We start from the raw sequence: 20172 nt of genomic DNA, 5'->3' as shown, positions 1-20172 counted from the left end.
TTTCCCTTTTTTCCTGAGTCTAGAAGTTTGTCAATTTTATTGATCTTTTCAAACAACAAGCTCTTTGTATAATTAATTTGTTGTATACAAATTCATTTTGTTATCTATTTTATTCAATTCTGTTCTAATTTTTATGATTTCCTTTCTTCTGCTGACTTTGGATTGCTTTTATTCTTTTTCTAGTTCAGATGTGATGTTAGGTGGTTTACTTGGGATTTCTTGTTTCTAGAGATAGGCCTGTAGTGATATATAATTTACTCTTATTACTGCTTTTGCTGCATCCCAGAAGTTTTGATATGTTGTATTGTCATTCCCATTTGTCTGTAAATATTTCTTGATCTCACCTTTTATTTTTTTCTTGATCCGGTCATTTTTTAGTAGTATGTTGTTTAACTTCCACGTATTTGCGGGTTTCTTTACTTCCTTTTTGCAGTTGATTTCTAATTTCAAAGCACTGTGGTCAGAGGATATGCTTAGTATAATTTCTATCTTCTTGAATTTGTTGAGGCTAGTTTTGTGACCCAACATATGTTCCATCCTTGAGAATGTTCCATGCACACTGGAGAAGAAAGTATAATCTGATGTTCTGGGATGAAAGGCTCTGTAAATATCAATTATGTCTATTTGGTCTACTGCTTCATTTAAGGCTGATATTTCTTTATTCATTCTCTCTTTGGTTGACCTGTCTAGAGCTGTTAAAGGAGTATTAAGGTCCCTAACTATGACTGTATTTTGATCTGTCTCTCCCTTTAGTTCTGTGAGTAGCTGCTTTATATATTTTGGTGCTCTCTGATTGGATGCATGTATATTAAGAAGTGTTGTTTTCTTGATGTAGTGTCCCCCGTATCATTATAAAGTATCCACCTTTGACTCTTGTTATCTTTGCTCTCTTGCAATCTATTTTGTCAGATATAACTTTGTCTACGCCTGCCTTTCTGTGGATGTTGTTTGCTTGGAAAATCATTTTTCATCCTTTCACTTTGAGTCTAACTTTGTCTTTGCAGCTTAGATGTTTCTCCTGAAGGCAGCATATGGTTAGGTTTTGTTTTTTGATCCACTCTGCTACTCTGTGCCTTTTTATTGGTGAATTAAGACCATTTACATTTAGGGAAATTACTGATGTTTGAGGATTTTCTATAGCCATTTTATCTTTTGTTTTCTGATAGCTCTGTGCCTCCACTGGTTCTATCCCTTTGTACTTCTGTTTTTGTTTGGTGGTGTTTCATACTTCTTTCCTCTGTGTCCTCTTTTTTAAGCTATGTGTCTCAGTTTTGGTCTTTTTGTGTGTGGTTACCATTAGGTTTATGAAAAAGAAAGTTTCATATATACTGTAGTCCGTTTTCCTTGAATGCATCTGATCTCCATCCTCCTTTGCAAATTCAGACCTTTACCCTCTCCCTTTTTATGTTTTTGTCTCTGAAACAAATTACCTCTGTTTATGCTGTAAGTTTGTTGTTGATCTTATTCGTGGTGTTGTGAATTTATGTTCTTTGTTTCAGGTAGAATAACTTACTGCAGTGGTTCTTCTGGTGATAAAATATCTCAGCTTCTGTATGTCAAGGAACGTCTTTATTTCTTCTTCATATTTAAAGGATAATTTTGCTGGATATATTACTCATGGCTGGTAATTTCTGTCTTTCAGACGTCTGAATATATGGTTCCACTCTCTTCTGGCCTGTACAGTTTCTAATGAGAAGTTGGATGAAATTCTGATGGGTTTCCCCTTGTAAGCCACTTCTTGCTTTTCCCTGGTTGCTTTGAGAGTTTTTTCTTTGTCATTAATTTCTGACAGTGTTAATAAATGTGTCCTGTAGAGGGCCTCATTGAAGTAACTAGGGGTTCTGTTTGTTTCTTGGATTCAATGATTTAGTTTTTTCCATAGGTTTGAGAAGTTCTCATCCACTATTCGTTTGAATAGACTCTGTTCCCTTGTCCCTCTCTTCTTCTTCCAGAATGCCTATTATTCTAATATTGCTTTTTCTGATGGTCAGATAGTTCTCATAGAGCTCTTTCTTTTTTCTTTATGCTCAGAAATCTCTCTTCTTCCCTATGCATCATTTCTAGATTCGTATCTTTGATATCAACAATTTTTTCCTCCATTTGGTTGGCTCTGTTTTCTATGCTTAGTAGCACATTTTTAATCTCCTTAAATGCATGCTTCATTTCCAGGATTTCTGGTTTTTTTTTCTAGTTTCAATCTCTTTTGTAAATTACTTGTTTTGTTCACTGATTTGTTTTCTGAGCACAATGAATTGCCTGTATTTTCTTACATCTTGTTGAATATTTTCAGAACTGCGATATTGAAATCACTGTCATTTATATCACATTTTTCCATGTGTTCCAGCTCACTTTCTGGAGATTTTTCATTTTCTTTCTGATCATCCTCGTTACCATGATTATTCATGGTACTTGCTAATCTCCTTTGTCCAAGCATAAGTATGCCTTTTGTAACAGCGTTCTCTGAAGAGGTCTTTCTACTACTTTTCAGTAGATGGTGCTGAATCACAAGATTTTTTTTTACCTCTGTGATCTTCTAGACATGACCTCCAAGGCTTCCATAAGCTAGTACAGCTGCGCTGCTTGGGGGTGGCAACCCTGGACCCTGGACCTCCATGGGGTTCCAGCCCCAAGCACCAAACCCGGGGATCAGTCACAAAATAAAACAGCAGTTCCACTGCAATAGCTCTGTTTACAGATAAAATGGTCCTTGACCTGACTGAGGGCAATGAGAAGAGAGTTTTGGGAGTCCAAGGGGTGGCAGGGCTCTGTGGTTCCGTTTCTTTGTCAGAAACACTCCCACCCGACAGTGAATATCAGCATGGCAGAACCCCACACTCTGTCAGTTTTCTGCTGGCTCAGTCACTGTCCTCTCTGCTTGCTCTGCTGAACTGGCTCCTGCAGCAGCTCTCTGTTTCCCCATGGACTGTGGAAACGCCTGTTGCTGCTGGCTTCTTCCCCTCCCCTGGCTGCACCATGAGCTCCTGCCTGTAGGGCTGCATCTGAGGGCCATCTGAGCTTTCCTCCCTTCTCATCTCCCTGCTTATCCCCAGTTGCCCACCTTTAGATGTTTCAATGTGCGGGTCTCTCAGGCATACCTCTTCATCAAGTAGGGAATTCTTTGTTGAATAATAGTTGGTTAATTTGTTGAAATTTCAGGGGGAGAGGCCAAGGGTATCTCTCATGCCACCATTGCTCTGATATCATCACTTCCAGTTTATTCTGTAATTCATTCTATTTCATTTTCTTCTACCCATGCCATAGAAACTGCTCTAAAGGCATCAGTGATACTTCCATTACTCAATCCAATGGGTACTTAACAGTTCTTTGACTCAATAGTCCCTACCGTATTTTGCTACATTATCTGTTTCGCAGGCTTCCATGATTTACTCTTCTGGTGTTCTTCCTACCTTTCTTAACAGTTTCCTCAGTCTTTGACAGTTCTTCCTGTGACTTTTCCCTTACTATTTCTCAATCCTTGTTTTTCTCTTCTCACATTTTCTTTGCTCGGATTACTGCAATAGCCTCTTACTACTATCAATCCATTCACGGCACAACTGCCAGAGTAGTATTTTCAACACTTCCATCCTATCATGTCACCCCCTGCTCAAAACTACTAAATGTTTCCCTATTGCTCTTAAGATAAAGTCTAAAATTCTCTATAAGGAGCTACTTTTCTGGGTGCAGCCTATCCTCCCAGCCTCATTTCAATCCCTCTTGCTAACTATGTTACGCTCACACTTGCTATTCCTTGAAGAAGTCAGGTTCTCTTCTGCCTCAAGACCCTTCTCTACTTTTTATTCTTTGGAACTAAGTGTATACATCAGTTCCTCATAGACACCTGCCAAGTCTCTGCAGGGTGTTAGATCCTTCTGTTACATTAGCACTTACCTCAACTAAAATTAAGTACTCTGTACAATGATATTTAAACTGTGTATACCTTCTCTAAAAGAGACACTCCATGATATCAGGAATCACATCTCTGTGTCACTCATTGCTGAGATCCCTAGTGCCTACCATACGATGTAATAGATGGCCAATAAATATATGTTGGGTTAATGAATGGGTAACTGTATCTATCTATAGGACTTTAATTACTATCTTTTAAAAAATTACTTCAAGACCTATGTTTCCAGTTTTCACTCTTGATTAGAACCACATTTCCAAGAATCTATTGGTCATTTCACACTTAAATATTCTCAACCTTCTCCTTCTCCAAACCCAACCTAGTCCTCCTATCCTAATCCTCTTATATTCCTGGTTCTTGGTGAAAAGTATTATTACTTACACTACTGAAAGTCTGAAACCCATGTTTTGCTAGATGTGGAACCCTCACTGCCAGGTCTCCACCCAACTCCCTGACCACTAAACCACAGAGCTGTAAATTTCTCACCCTTGATAATTTAAAAAAAAAAATCACCTACTTCTCTTCATTTCCATTGTTATTACTTTAGTTCAAGCATCATCATTTCTTGCGTGAATTACTGCAGCAGTAATCAGAATGTGTAAGTGGTGCGTGTGTCATTCCCCTTTCTGCCCATCCACTTTCCTCACTGCAGAGAAAACTCTCTGAATTATGTATCTGATTGTGTCACTCTTTTTAGAACCTTTCAAATAACTCCCATTGCTGTAGAATGGCTGAAAGCTCCTTCACTCATCTTTCATTCTCTCCTACTCCCATATCCCACTATATTCTCTATACTAAAGCCATAATGAATTATAATACTTGCCTGTTCACTCCCTGCTGGATATCACCTCTGCTGGGAAGCTTCCTGTGATTGGCCCAAGTGTACCTCCTACAGATCTTGTAATAATGTCTACCACAGCACTTACTATACTATATTGCAACGGGTGACTTACTTGTCAATCTTTCTCACTAGGCTATGAGTTCCTTAAGCTGAGGAACAGTTTCTTATTAATGTTTACTTTCCCAGTGCCTAATGTAGTACCTGACACACAGAAGAAAATCAAATGTTTATTGAGTGAGACTATGGAAAGAACAGAAGATATCAGTCAATAGACTGCAACTGTAATATAAGTATGAAGCTATGGCCTAGTCTAATAGTGATTGTGAGGACTAGAGAAATCACTGAAGCAAAAGCCAATTCAATTCATTAACCATGAACTAAATACCCATTATGTACTAGGAACTACAGTAAGACATAGTCCTGGTTCTTAAATGGCTGACAATTCAGCAGAGAAGTTATGAAACAAAGCTATAAAATGTGACAAGTTCTAGAAAAATGGTAAGAACAGTACTTTATAAGTCCTAAACATAAAGCAATTAATTTTACTGGAGGTGTGAAAGGGAAGCAGGCTCTATAGTAGGTAGTAACCTTTCAGCTGAACCTGCAGGTCAAGTAGGATTTTGCCAAGGAGAGAAGGGAAACAATAGTATTCCAAAGAGGGAACTGGATGAGAAATGAAAAAAGGTATGCACAATGGTGCATGATGTGTTTAAGGAATTACAATATAAGCTATGCCTGTTTTTAAGCTATGTTCCCAGTGCTTAGAAGAGTGCCCAGCTTATAGTAGGTGGCCAACCTATCTTAACTTTATGAAAGAATTTACAAGTATTTCAATGTGGCTAGAAAGTAGAATATGTGATAAGACATGAAGCTGGCCAGATGATAAAGAACCTCAGTCCAAAGCGTCTCAGCTTAAAGTGGCAGACAACAGGAAGCCATTAAAAGGTCTAAAGCAAGGCCATAATGCAACCAGAATTGTGTTTCCGAAACAACTGCAATGAGTTTGAAGAATATGGTATTAGAGAGTGTCCTTTATGAACTAAGTGGGAAAACAGAAGAAAAAGACAGGGTCATAAGATCTTTAACCTGCCCTGAATATCACTCACACACATACAGGCACGCGTGCGCGTGCCTTATAGATTAAATAATTTGAATTGCCGGTCAAGATGGTGTAGTAGTTAAATGCTGTGCTCCCCTCCTCCTATGACCACATCAAAATTACAACTAAATTATAAAACAACCATCATTGAGAACCACCTGAAGACTAGCTGAACAGAAGTCATATAACTAAGGATATAAAGCAGCAGCCATGATAAAACTGAAGATGCAGAACAAGCTGGTCTCATACTTACAGTGTGACAATTAAGACTTGGGAGAAATATCTTGGCCATAGAGATATCTTTGAGGGAGGAGCAAAGGGTAGCAGCCCCAAATCAGATTCCCCAGGCCAGGGCACGAGTGCCTGGAAGTGAAGTCCCTATAATACCTGGCTGTGAAAACCAGCAGGGATTGCATCCAAATGAGATGGAGGGCTATGGGAGATGAAAGTATTCCTCTTGAGGGGCCCACACACAGATTCACTTGCTCACAAACTTCCTTGCTCTGGGCTCCAGTGCAGGAGTGGCAATTCAGAGATGCCGGGGACATACGTGGAGGAAGTGGATTGACTAGCTTCAGGTTGAGGGCTGGAGAGGCAGGGGTTGGAGCTGCTCTCTTTGGAGATGGAAGTGCTGGCAGGCACAACTGCTCCTTTGTTGAGCTTCCGTCCCACCCACCTGGCAGATGCAGGTGAGCACCAAATTTGAGCTCTCCATTAACATGGCTATAACTGTTCACCCTGCCCTGGTGATTCCCTGAGATCCCATCCCACCCAAGCTGAGCCACTTCCAGTGGCTTTTCCACAAAAGTGGCCTGCCTTGGCTTGTGCTGCATTTTCCTAAAATCTATCAAAGGTGCACAAACCCCTAAAAGCAGGGGCAGGCCTTGGCATGACCCGTATCTCTTGCTAAGTGGCCCCAAGCCTGGCACAAGAAGTGACCAGCTTCAACTTGCGTTGTGACTCCCATTAGGTGGCACAAAGCCTGGCATAAGCTGAAGCCAGGGTTGGCCTGGAACACAGCTTCAAATAAGCAGTCACAAACCTGGCACAAGAGGTGGCTGGCCTCAGCTCACACTGTGGTGCCCACCAAAGAATTGTAAGACCAGTACTAGTGACAGCTGGCCTCTATTCACAGCATAGCCTCTCCTAGGGGCCTTCAAGCCCAGCATAGGTGGCTACCAACCGCATATCACACCCAGGCAGCCCCAAACTGGGTACAAACGTCGGCTGGACGTGGCCTGCACTGCAGCCCCTCAGAGCCTCCAAAACCAACATACCTGGTGGTCAGCTTCAGATCACACCAAAGCACAATCCAACCAGCTCCAAAAATGAAAAACCAGAGAGGCAGAATCAGCTGGCACCAGAGCCCCACTAAAGCAACTCCCACTCTGTGGGGTCAAGAGGGGTAAAAATGCAGAACAAGCTGGTCCCACATCCACACAATAGCTTGTCTGCGGTAGTCACAGCCAGCCCTCACATCCAGTCAGGCTTAAGGTCAATCCCACCCACTAATGTTCCAACAACAATCAAGGCTCAACTATAATACGAGGGCACACACAACACACACTAGGGACACTCCTGGAGTTCCTGGCTCAGGTGAACAAGGAGACTGCGTCACTGAGCATCACAGGACACCTACTACATAAGGCCACCTTGCCAAGACTGGGAGACACAGATCTACTTAATACGAAACAAACACAGGGAGTCAGCCAAAATGAGGAGAAAAAGAAACGTCCCAAATGAAAGGACAATGCCCCAAAAGAGAACTCACCAAAATGGAGACAAGCAATCTACTAGATACACAGTTCAAAACACTACTGATAACGATGCTCAGTAACTTAGGAGAAGAATAGATGAACTCAGTAATAAGCACATCAAAGAGATAAAAACCATTAAAAAGAACCAGTCAGAAATGAAGAATACTAGAACTGAAATAAAGAATACATTAGAGGGAATCAACAGATTAGATGAAAAAGAGGACTGAGGCAGTGAACTGGAAAACAAGTTATCAGAAAACACCCAATCAGAACAGCAAAAATAAAAAAGTGGATAGTTTACGGGATCTCTGGGACAACATCAAGCACACCAACATTTACAACATATGGGTACTAAAAGGAGGAGAGAGTAACGGATTAAAAACCTATTTGAAGAAAGGACTGAAAACTTTCCTAACGTGGTAAAGAAAATAGACATACAAATCCAGCTAGCACATAGTCCCAAGCAAGATGAATCCAAAGAGGCCCACACCAAGACACATCATAATTAAAATGTCAAAGGTTAAAGACAAAGAGAGAATCTTAAAAGTAGCTAGAGAAAAGCAGTTTGTTAAGTACAAAGTGGCTCCCATCAGAATATCAGCTGATTTTCAACTTTGCGGGCCAGAAGGGAAAGGCATAAAATATTCAAAGTGATGAAAAACCAAGCTCTACAATACAGATTACTCTACCCAGCAAGGCTATCATTTAGAATTGAAGAAGAGACAGAATTTCCCAGACAAGAAAAAGCTAAAGGAGTTCATCACCACTAAATCAGTATTATAGAAAACGTTAAAAGGAAATATTAAATGTTAATGCAGTAGAAAAGGAAATATTAAAAATATGAACAAGATGCCCTGGCTAGTGTGGCTCAGTTGGTTGGGTGTTGTCCTGGGCACCGAGGGGTTGCAGGCTCGATCCTTGGTGTGGGGTGTGCAGAAGGCAGCCAGTCGATGTGTGTGGCTCTCACACTGATGTTTCTCTCTCTCTCCCTTTCTCTCTCTCTAAAAATCAACAAAATCTTTTAAAAAATGAACAAGAAAATACAGAAAAGGAAAACATTCTACGTGACAAAGGCAAACACTTAGTTAAAGTAGTGACTCAATAAACTATAAAGCTAATGCTAAGGTTAAAAGATAAAAGGAGAAAGATCATGTGTAAATACAACAAAAAGTTAAGGGATACACACGAAAGAACTAAAAAATAATGACAAAAACTTAAACGTGGAGGGTGTGAGTAAAAATTGCAATTATTTTAGAATGTGTTTGAACTTAAATGACCATCAAATTAAAATAGACTGCTATAAACTTAGCATGGTATAGATCAGGGGTGGGGAACCTTTTTAATGCCAAGGGCCACTTGAGTATTTATAACATCATTTGCAGGCCATACAAAATTATCAACTTAAAAATTAGCTATGAAAAAATCTCCTAGATTTATTGAATTTTGAGTCCTGCCTGTGGTTGCCTTGGCAGGGCCAGACAGAAGATACGGCCTGCAGGCCGGACGTTCCCCACCCTTGGTACAGATGAAGCATATGGTAACCACAAACCGGAAATCTACATGAGACATACAAGAAATAAAGAGAAAGGCACCCAAACACACTATAAAAAGGCAACAACATACAAGAGAGCAAGAGAATAACAAAGGAAAAGAGAACTACAAAAGCAACCAAAAAACAATAAAATGACAAGTACATGCTTATCAATAATTAACTTAAATGTAAAAGGCTTAAATGCTCTAATCAAAAGACAAAGGGTGACTGGATAAAAAAATAAGACCCACACACAACTGTCGACAAGACAACCACTTCAGATCAAAATACACAGAGTGAAAGTAAAAGGATGAAAAAAGATATGTCATACAAACAGAAATGAAACAAAAAAGCTGGGTAGCAATACTTGTAACAGACAAAACAGAATTTAAAACAAGGGACAGAACAAACAACAAAGAAGGGTATTTCATAATGATAAAGGGATCAAACCAAAAAGAGGATATAATACTTGCAAACACCTATGCACACAATATAGGAGCAGCTAAACATATAAAGCAAATACTGACAGATATAAGGAAGAGACTGACAGTATTACAGTCAGAGTTAGGGAACTTTAACACCCCTTGGTATCAATGGGTAGATCATGCAGACAGAAAAATCAGTAAGAAAACAGTAGCCTTAAATGACATATTAGGCTAGAAGGGTTTAAATATTTTTAGAGCATTTCACTCCAAAGCAGCAGAATACACATTCTTTTCAAGCACATATGGTACATTATCCAGAAAAGAGTATATGCTAGACAAAACAAGTCTTGATCAATTTAAAAAGATTAAAATCGTATCAAGCATGTTTCCCAATCCAATGGTATGAAACTAGAAATCAATTACAAGAAGGACACTGAAGAAACATAAGCATTTGGAGGCTAAATAACACGCTATCAAACAATAAATGGATTAACAATGAGATCAAGGAAGAAATCAAGATACTTTCAGACAAATGGAAACAAATACACAATGACCCAAAATCTATGGGACACAGCCAAAGTAGTTGTAAGAGGGAAATTCATAGCAATACAGGCCTACCTCAAGAAACAAGAAAAATATCAAATATACAATTTAACTTTACACCTGAAGGAACTAGAAAAAGAAGAACAAACAAAGCCCAAATTGAGTAGAAAGAAGGAAATAATAAAGATTAGAGTGGAAATAAAGAGGGTCCAAAAAAATACAAAATACAGTATGAATGAAACCAAGAGCTGGTTCTTTGAAAAGACAAACAAAATTGATAAAACTTTAACCAGACTCATCAAGAAAAAAATAGAGGACCCAAATAAAGAAAACCAGAAATGAAAGAGAAGTGCCAACTGACACCACAGAAAAACAAAAGATTTTTAAAAATACCACCAACAAGTTTATGCCAACAAACTGGACAAACTGGAAGAAACAGATAAATTCCTAGAAAAATAGAATTTTCCACCCCAGGTGATTCAGTTGGTTGGAACATTGTCCTGTACATCAAAGAGGTTGCAGGTTTCATTCCTGGTCAGGGCACAAACCTAGGTTGTGGGTTTGATCCTTAGTTGGGGCACATATGGGAGGCAACCCACCGATGCTTCTAACATCGATTTCTTTCTCTCTCTTCCTAAATTATTTTGTAAAATCAATTAAAAATACATATATATCCTTGGGTGAGGATAAAAAAAAAAAAAAAGAAAAAAAGAAAAAAGAAACACAATCTTCCAAGGCTGAATCGGGAAGAAACAGAAAACCTGTACAGGCTGATAACTACTAATGAAATTCAATCAGTTAGAAAAACATTCCCAACAAACAAATGTCCTGGACCAGATGGCTTCACAGGTGAATTTTACCAAACATTCAAAAATTTAATACTTACCCTTCTCAGACTATCACAAAAAATTTAAGAGATGGGAAGGCTCCCTAACTCATTTTACTAGGCCAGTATTACCTTGATACCAAAACCAAACTAAGACATTACAAAAAAAGAAAATGATAAGCCAAAATCCCTGTTGAATATAGTTGCAAAATATCCTAAATAAAAAATTAGCAAACTAAACTGACCAATACATTAAAAAAATCTATACTATAATCAAGAGGGACTTATTCCCAGGATGCAAGCCTGGTTCAGTATCTGCAAATCGACACAATATATCACATAAAAAAATGAAGTATAAACATCACATGATCATATCAATAGATGCAGAAAAAGCATTTAACAAAATCCAATATCCATTTATGATAAAAACACTCAGCAAAGAGGGAACATATTTAACGGTAAAAAGGCCATATGTGACAACCCACAGCTAAGATCATACTCAATGGTAAGGAGGTGAAAGCTTTCTAAAACCTGGAACAAGGCATGCCCTGGCTGGTGTGGCTCAGTTGGTTGGGCGTTGTCCTGTGCACCAGGAGATTGCTGGTTCGACTCCCAGTCAAGGGCACATGCCCAGTCTGCGAGCTCAATCCCTGGTAGGGGCTCTCACATTGATGTTTCTCTCTCTCTTAAAATCAGTAAACTATTCTTTAAAAAAAAAAAAAAAAGATCAGGAACAAGACAAGAATGTTCATTCAACATACTATTGGAGGTCCTAGCCACAGCAATCACACAAGAAATAAAATGCATCTGAACTGGAAAGTAAGAATTAAACTGTAGCAGATTGTTTCTTTGAGATTTTTCTTGTTTCTTGAGGATTTTTGCATCCATGTTCAACAGGGATATTGGCCTATAATTTTCTTTTTTTGTAATGTCTTAGTTTGATTTTGGTATCGGTAATATTGGCCTCATAAAATGAGGTAGGGAGGCTTCCCTCCTCTTCAATTTTGTAAAATAGTTTGAGAAGACTAGGTATTAAATCTTTTTGAATGTTTGGTAAAATTCAGCTTTATGTCATTATTTGCAGATGACATACTACATAGAGAACCATAAAGAATCCACCAAGCCCGGCCAGGTGTGGCTCAGCTGTTGAGCATCGACCTAGGATCTAGGAGATCACGGTTTGATTTCCTGGGTTGTGGGCTTGATCCCCAGTTGGGGCCGTGCAGGAGGCAGCTGATCAATGATTCTCTCTCATCATTGATGCTTCAATTTTCTCTCCCCCTCTCCCTCCCTCTCTCTTAAATCAATTAAAAAAAAAAAAAAAAAGAATCCACCAAAAAACTATAAGAACTAATAAATGATTCAATAAAGTAACATGATACAAAATTAATACTCAGAAGTAGGTTGTAGTTTTGTAAACCAATAATGAACTACTGAAAGAGAAATTAAAAAAAAAACAATTCCATTTACCATTGCATGAAAAGGAATAAAATACTTAGGAGTAAATTTAACCAAGGAGGTAAAAGACTTATACTTGGAAAATTGTAAGACACTAGAAGAAGACATTGAAAAAGATACAAATAAATTGAAGTATATACAGTGCTCATGTATAGGGTTATTAACATTGTTAAAATGTCCATACTACCCAAAGCAGTTTACATAGTCAATGCAATCCTTATAAAAATCCTGATGGCATTTTTCACAGAACTAGAACAAATAATCCTAAAATTTATTTGGAACCAGAAAAGATGCCAAATATCCAAAGCTACCTTGAGAAAAAAGACCAAAGTTGGAAGTATCACACTACCTGGTATCAAACTATACTACAAGGCTACAATAATCAAAACAGCATGGTACTGACATAAAAACAGACACAAAAATCAAGGGAACAGAATAAAGAGCCCAGAAATAAACCCTATATGGTCAATTAATCTGTGACAAAGAAGGCAAGAATATACAATGGGAGAAAGACAGTCTCTTTGATAAGTGGTACTGGAAAAACTTGATAGACACATGCAAAACAATAAAACTGGATCACTTTCATATACCATCTGCAAGATGGATTAAAGACTTAAATGTAAGACTCGAAACCATAAAATTCTTGGAAGAAACATAGGCAGCAAACTCTTCGACATCGCTCTTAGTGATATTTTTTTGGATATGTCTCTTCAGGCAAGGGAAACAAAAGAAAAAAATAAACAAACAGGACTACGTCAAACTAAATAGTTGCTGCAGTGATGGAAACCATCAACAAAATGAAAAGACAATCACTGAATGGAAGAATATATTTGCCAATGATACATCCAGTAGGGGTTAATATCCAAAATATATAGAACTCATAAAACTTAACACACACAAAAATCCAATTAATAAATGGGAAGAGGACCTGAATAGACATTTCTCCGAAAAGACAATATGAAAGACACCCAACATCACTAATCATTAGGGAAATGCCAATTAAAATCACAATGAGCTATCACCTCACATTTGTCAGAATGGCTATCATCAATAAACCCACAAATAACAAGTGTTTGGGAGGACATGGAGAAAAGGGAACCCTTGTACATTGTTAGTGGGATTATAAATTGGTGCAGCCACTATGGGAAACAGTATGGAGGTTCCTCAAAAAATTAAAAATAGAACTACCACATAACCCAGCAATTTCACTTCTGGGTATTTTGCTGAAAAAAATCCAAAACACTAATTCAAAAAGCTATATGTAGCCCTGTGTCCTCTGAAGCATTATTTATAACAGTTAAAATAAGGAAGCAAACTAAGTGTCCATCAATAGAGAAATGGATAAAGATGTGGTACATATATACAATGGAATATTACTTAGCCATAACAAAGAAGGTAATGTTGCCATTTGCAACAACATGACTGGACCTGGAGGGCATTATGCTGAATGAAATAAGACAGAGAAAGAAAACTACCACATAATTTCATTTATATGTGGAATCTAAAAAATAAAATAAACAAGCAAACAAAACAGAAACAAACTCATAGATAGAGAACAAACTGATGATTGCTAGCCCTAGCTGGTGTGGCTCAGTGGGTTAGGCATCATCCTATGTCCCAAAAGGTTGCAGGTTCAATTCCTGGTGAGGGCACAATTCCGGGTTACAGGCACGGTCCCTGGTAGGGGTGTGCAGGAAGCAGCCACTAGATGTATCACTCTCACATCAATGTTTCTCTCTCCTTCCCCCTTCTTCTTTCTCTAAAAACCAATAAAGAATCTTAAAAGAAAAAAAAGATGGTTGGTAGGTGCAAGGGGAGTTGCAGCGGTGGGTGAAAAAAGGGAAGGGATTAAGATATGCAAATTGCCAGTTACAAAAACAGTCACAGGGAGAGGTTTATCAATTGAGATAAATAAGTGGAAAGAGAGGTTGATACAAAAAAGACATCACAGATTAAGCAAAGTCCTAAAGGGGATGGATAACAAAAAAGACAAACGGTGATACCTCTGAAACTACAAATAAGCAAAGATACAAATAACTGATGTGAAGGTAATTTGAGAGTTTGTATTTGAGGGATCCTATTTTTCACTGAGATACAAGAGGTCTGCAGCTAAATATGAGAGGTTGAGGGGTAGAGTAAGAAGTTCAGAGTAATAATAAAAGTTGGGAAAACTGCTGATAAGAATGGGAAAAGAAAGCAAAAAATAAAAAGCTTATCAAGTAGAAATGAGTGGTGTGAGAATAGAAATAAGCTGCAGCCATGGCCAGTGTGGCTCAGTTAGCTAAGCATTGCCCCATGCACCAGATGGTCACTGGTTCGATTCCTAGTCAGGGCACATGCCGGGACTGCAGGCTTCACCTACAGTAGGGGGTGTGCAGGAGGCAGCTGATAGATGTTTCTCTCTCTCTCCTTCTCCTTTCCTCTGTCTCTAAAAATCAATAAAAACATTTTTCTTAATTTTAAAAAAGAGCAAAAGATTTTAAAAAAAACAACTAAGCTTTAATGGAGCCAATATGTGTGATTATATGATATTCTCTGCTGAATTGTTCAGGCCAGTTTATAAACTGTGAAGGCAAATTATTGGGCTGTTTGGGGGTTGAAGTTTGTTACAAAGCGTTTTGGTGAAACGCTTGGTCATAAAATCCCACCGAGTGAGGAAGGCAGTGATACCAAAAGATGGATATTTTAAAGAAAGAATAGTTATGGAATCTGATGAAGAAAAACAAAGAATTAAATAAGATTCCTGATTATCTGGTAGAACTGACAGACTAATGACCAAAACAGAGTTCTTGGAGAGGGAATAGGCTATAGAGATGATTACTCAAAAATTTATTGCTAAGATTTAGATTGAAAAAGCTTCTTAGATGAACAACCATGTCATTTTAAAAAGGAATAGAAATTAAGTCCCAGAGAACTTAGGTGACTTTGCTGGAGCCTTACGACACTAAACAAAGGCTAGAAATGACTTTAAATTCCAGGCCATTCTATTATACCACATAACCTCAGTAATATCTGGAGCTTGACATATTTGCAGGAAATACAAGTGGTGCTGCTTCTTGAGGAGATTCAGTAACACTAAAATTGGTTTGAATTTCTAAGTTCATTTCGGGTGATAGTGGGAAAATATGACTCAGGAACAAAATTAGTCCTAGGAGAAGCCATTCTGAGATAAAACATTTGCTCTGGTAACCCACATGGAGAGAATCAAGAGTTGGATGTAGAATGACATAAGCACCTTAAAATATTCTAATGCAAGCATGCTTTATGCTTCAAAACCCTCTCAATGTTATTTGGAAATATAGACAGGACATATAAATTATTATGGCTTAGAATTTTAAACATTAAGAAGAGCTTTGCTTATTTTTAAGGTTCTTTTTATCTTACACAAATATGCAATACTGAAGTCTGATTAAGTCTCTTTTAAGGGACTAGATATTTGCCTTACCTTTACTACCTTGTAGTCACACAAGTATTCCACCTCATAATTGTTTAGATTCCTTTTGGTGATTCCAATCGATTTACATGTGAGCTTTTCTTTTCTACATAATTCCTGAAGAGTATCAAGTGAAACTAGGCAAGGCACACACCAAGCTACAATAAGAAAATAGAACTCTTTACTAATGAAATAGCTACTGAATTAAAGCAAAAAAGGAAAAGGAAAAACTTAAGACTTCTATATCCCCACCCTTCTACTGGCAATTTTACAGGACTAAAAATTCATATGATAAGAAACCATTTTAGTGTCTTCAACAGGAAGTTAAGCATTAAAGAACAATTTTGGTAAATTGGTCTTCTTGGACTTTCTCATGCCCTACTATGTTTAACTGATGTCAATTAATTTCTACTGAGCCACCTGAACAAACTGTTTCATGTCTGTAAGCTTTCTTAAGATTATATATAGATGCAAAGGTCAAAAGGGGTAATGTTTTTTACTTTTCCATTATAGTCTACATAGAATTGCTGTTTTAATAAAATGTAGATCTCTAGGACATACTTATTGTTAGAAATATATCTTAAATATATTTTAAAACAATCTTATAATTTGGTAAAAATTTAAAAAGTAACTTTCCCCCTTTCTCTTAGTTTGATAATAAGTGAAATCTAACTGAATTATAGTTCTATAGTTACATGCTCATACATCGTATGTCCTACTTTCCCCAGTTTGCAATGCTGCATGAAATTTTAACTGCACTTATTTTGCCCATGCTGAAATTTTATTATTATGAAGGCAAATAAACCAGAAACTTATAATAAAATAATGGAAAGTACACTGATTTTTGTCATACCCATTTCCTGTATTGTTTTTTAACAAGTAATTCTTAAAGCCAAGAATTACAAAACAGAGTATTCAATTACATGACCCATATACCAAGCTTGAAGAAAATCACACACACTCATAATCAATCTTACAGTAGCCGGTACCTAATTGTGCTGCAGCAGATTTTACCCTAAAATTCCTGCTCCCATAATGCAAGTAAAATATGTTAACACAAAATGATGTTTAGACATCAGTAATAAACTCGGTTTCATGGCTAGTATTACTGTAAGCACTAAAGATCAAGGGCCCTCTGCCCCAACCTTTGCTAGGCCACTTAGCTACATGACTTTAGTGAGATTTTTACTGTTCTGGGTTTCAGATTCAATGAAAAAATGTGAGAATTGGTTAAACTGGGGTCACCAAACAAAACCTATAGGTAAACTCAAGCTTTACTTGGTAGCTCTCCAAGGTAGTTGTGATAACCTTTTGTGTTTTGAGGTAATTTAGAGAAGACCACAGCTGCTCTTACTATATCCATTTCTCAGCCTCCACTCACACAGGAACTTCACGATCAGAAACCCTGAAGAAGGATTTCCACCTCCACCCCATCTTCCCACAAAGGACTCATAATTCTACATCAAGAAAGTGAAAGACATTTTCCAAAAAACAACTTGGGAGAAGAGGTTGCTTACACTGGAGTGGTGGTTTGGGGGTAGAAGAGTAGTAGAACAGAAATGAACCCTTAAATCCTTTCTATTAAAAAAACTTCAGGATGTTTTGTGTAAAGTTAACATCATTATGCTGATCACATGCAAAAGAGGATTCTCTAGGATATTTATCCCAGGTGATTTGTCTGTTGTTGCTACTATTTTTATTTAGTTGCAGTAAAAAGAAGATTCAAGACACAACTTTCGATGGAAATGCTATTGAGTAAAAAGACAAAAAGAAAAAGGAACATAAAACACTCTTGGTAACAATTCTGATTATATATAATGCAGGAAAAAAATTCATTTGCAAGATTAAACATCTTATTACCACCACAAAAACCTCTCAGTAGTTCACTGTAATGTCTAGTGGAGGAAAATTTGGGGGATAAGTATTTCATAATCTATGTGGAGAGGAATATCCTAGAAAACACCTTTAAATTCTAGAATGCAATGAAAGTTCCAGTCTTTCAAGCGCGCACAAGAACACATACGCGTTCAGTACTTAATTCTTTGGCGTCCGTGCAAATAACACAAGTTCCTGGTGGATATAAAAATGACTCCGGGCTAGAGGATACGTCCTCAAATACCCACTTACTGGGATAATCTCCGACGAGGAATTTAACCTCCTAGTGCGGCCGAATTGGGGTGTATCCTCGCTTATTTCCTTTCTTAGCGGTCATACTTCAGCCCCAATTTCTTTCTTTCCTCCGATACTGAGGTCACATTTACACCACCGGGTTCTCCCCCTTCCCAGTTAAAAGCCAGCCCGAACACTAAACGTCCCGCTCAAACCACCACAAAGGAGTCCAGCCACACGCGCACCCACGGGAACTCAAGCCCCTGGAAGATTAGCCGGAGTTGCGGCGGCGGCCGCCCGAATACCTCCACAGGGCCACCCGGCGGGGAGGGGCCGCGGGACCCAAGGGACCTCGGCGGGGCGGGACCGGGCCGATTCCCACGGCGGACGCGCAGACCAGGGCGTAGGGGGAGACTCCACAGAGCGAACTGGCCGAGGCGCGAGAAGGGTCAGGGGCCGGGGGAAGGGAGAAGCCCGCGGCGCGCTCTGGGGACCCAGGTGTCACCAGGGCGGGAGGCGGCGCCGCGCTCGGCCTGGCCCGCGAGTCCCGACACGCTCCCGGGCCTGGGGGGTTTGTCCGGAGAAGGGGGATAGTGAGGGGCGCCGGTCTCTAGCCCTCACCTCCTCGCGCCTCGGCCCCGGCCACCGCCATCTTGAGGAGCTTTCATTCAAACTGGCGCGGTCGGACGGGCTAGCGCCACCGGCCGGCACCCCGCCTCTGCCCGGCTCGCGCGGTAGTTGGGGGCCGGGCTGAGGGGCTGGAACCCGCGAGGCGTGCTGACGTCACCGGAGGCCGACCCCAGCCGCAGGGACGACCGCGCCTGCGCCCCACGTCGCGTGCCTGCGCGCCGGATGGCGCAGGGGCCACAGAGGGGCGGGCCGCGTGGGCGGGGCGGACACGGTGGGCTGGGACGGACCCCGCGGGCCGGCGGGGACCCCACGGGCTGGGGCTGGCGGTGGTAGGCTGTTAGCAGCCGTGTGCCCCTGCCTGGGCGATGTGTCGCCTAATGAAGGGACACGTGTATCAGTCCTTCCCATATGTCTTCTTCTTATTATTTTACACGGGCACTACGTGTGCCTTGTGCAAAAATCAAAACAAACAGCAGAACTATCTAGTGCATTCCCCTCCCACGCCTGTTCCTCAGCGACCTGTGCGCAAATAGCCATTGTTAACTTTCCTCCCATGCTAGTCAGATCACAGGCTGTGAAACTGGCTGAACGCTGAGATCCCGTTTGGAGGGGTTTTGCTTTCTGGTCCCACTCCTAGAGACTGATTTAATCGAATGGGGTGTGACCTGGACATGGGAATTTTTACAGCTCTCCAATGATTCTAGTGTGCAGCGCTTTGAAGCCACCGTCTAGATCATTGATTCTCACACTTGAGTGGGCATAATAATCATCTGGGGATCTTGTTAAAACCCAGATTGAAATGGTAGGTCTGGGCTGGGAACCTGAGGTTCTGCGTCTCTGATGAGTTCCCGTAGGGTACCTGATGCTGCGTCTGGATTGGGGCCACACCTTTGTAGCAAGGCTGCACTGACGCTCAGATCCTGGAGCAGGACAACTCTAGGAGCTTCTAATGGGTCTCCACCCCTCCCCAGCCACATCCATTCTTCATACTGCATCCACTGATTGTTCTAACCAGTGATTTTCGACCTTTTTCATCTCACAGCACACATAAACTAATTACTAAAATTCCATGGAACACCAAAAAATATATTTTTTGCCCATCTGACAAAAATAATAGGTATAATTTTGATCCATTCACACCAGAGGGCTATTGTGTTTGTTGTCATTTTTAAAATTTGATAATCTAAGGGAAAAGATATCAGTGCCCCTGACTAAATTGTCAGGTATTGCATGTTTTAAATATTCTTTCAGCCTGGCTGGAGTGGTTGAGCGTTGCCCATGAACCAGGAGGTCACATTGGATTCCGGCTCAGGTCACAAGCCCCATTGCCACCTGGATCCCCAGTAGGGGGCGCGCAGGGCGCAGCCACCTTCCTGGCTCTGAAATCAATAAAAAAAAATCTTTCAGTACCAGTATGCTGTGGCACACAGGTTGAAAATTGCTGACCTAAACAATCTAAAGCAGAACCTCGGATGAGCAAATTGCAAAAACTTTGGAACAAAGCAGTTTGCCATCTAGAAGAATTTTAAAAATAAATTTACATTAAAAGTTACAAAAATATTTCAAAGCATCTGTATAAACTTTGAAAATCATAAACACAGAACATTAAAGGAATT

At 39.7% G+C, this 20172-nt stretch overlaps 1 protein-coding gene across 2 annotated transcripts in view; it reads right to left on the bottom strand.

Moving 5' to 3' along the window:
* The window catches only part of SUV39H2 (SUV39H2 histone lysine methyltransferase), a 36253-nt gene extending 17545 nt beyond the window's left edge, over nucleotides 1–18708 (bottom strand). The window contains exon 1 of one of the 2 annotated variants that reach the window (XM_081156239.1): nucleotides 18548–18708. The gene's annotated coding sequence lies outside the window, so the exon portion shown is untranslated. Of the gene's footprint in view, nucleotides 1–15829; nucleotides 15970–18547 lie in introns of those variants that run through there. The other variant, XM_081156240.1, reaches the window with a different exon arrangement.
* Nucleotides 18709–20172: the final 1464 nt, after the last annotated feature.

This window comes from Miniopterus schreibersii (assembly GCF_964146895.1).
Source record: "Miniopterus schreibersii genome assembly, chromosome: 1".
NCBI classification, from domain to species: domain Eukaryota; kingdom Metazoa; phylum Chordata; class Mammalia; order Chiroptera; family Miniopteridae; genus Miniopterus; species Miniopterus schreibersii.
The sequence above is the reverse complement of the archived record's forward strand: the minus strand, read 5'-3'. Positions and strand labels throughout refer to the sequence as shown.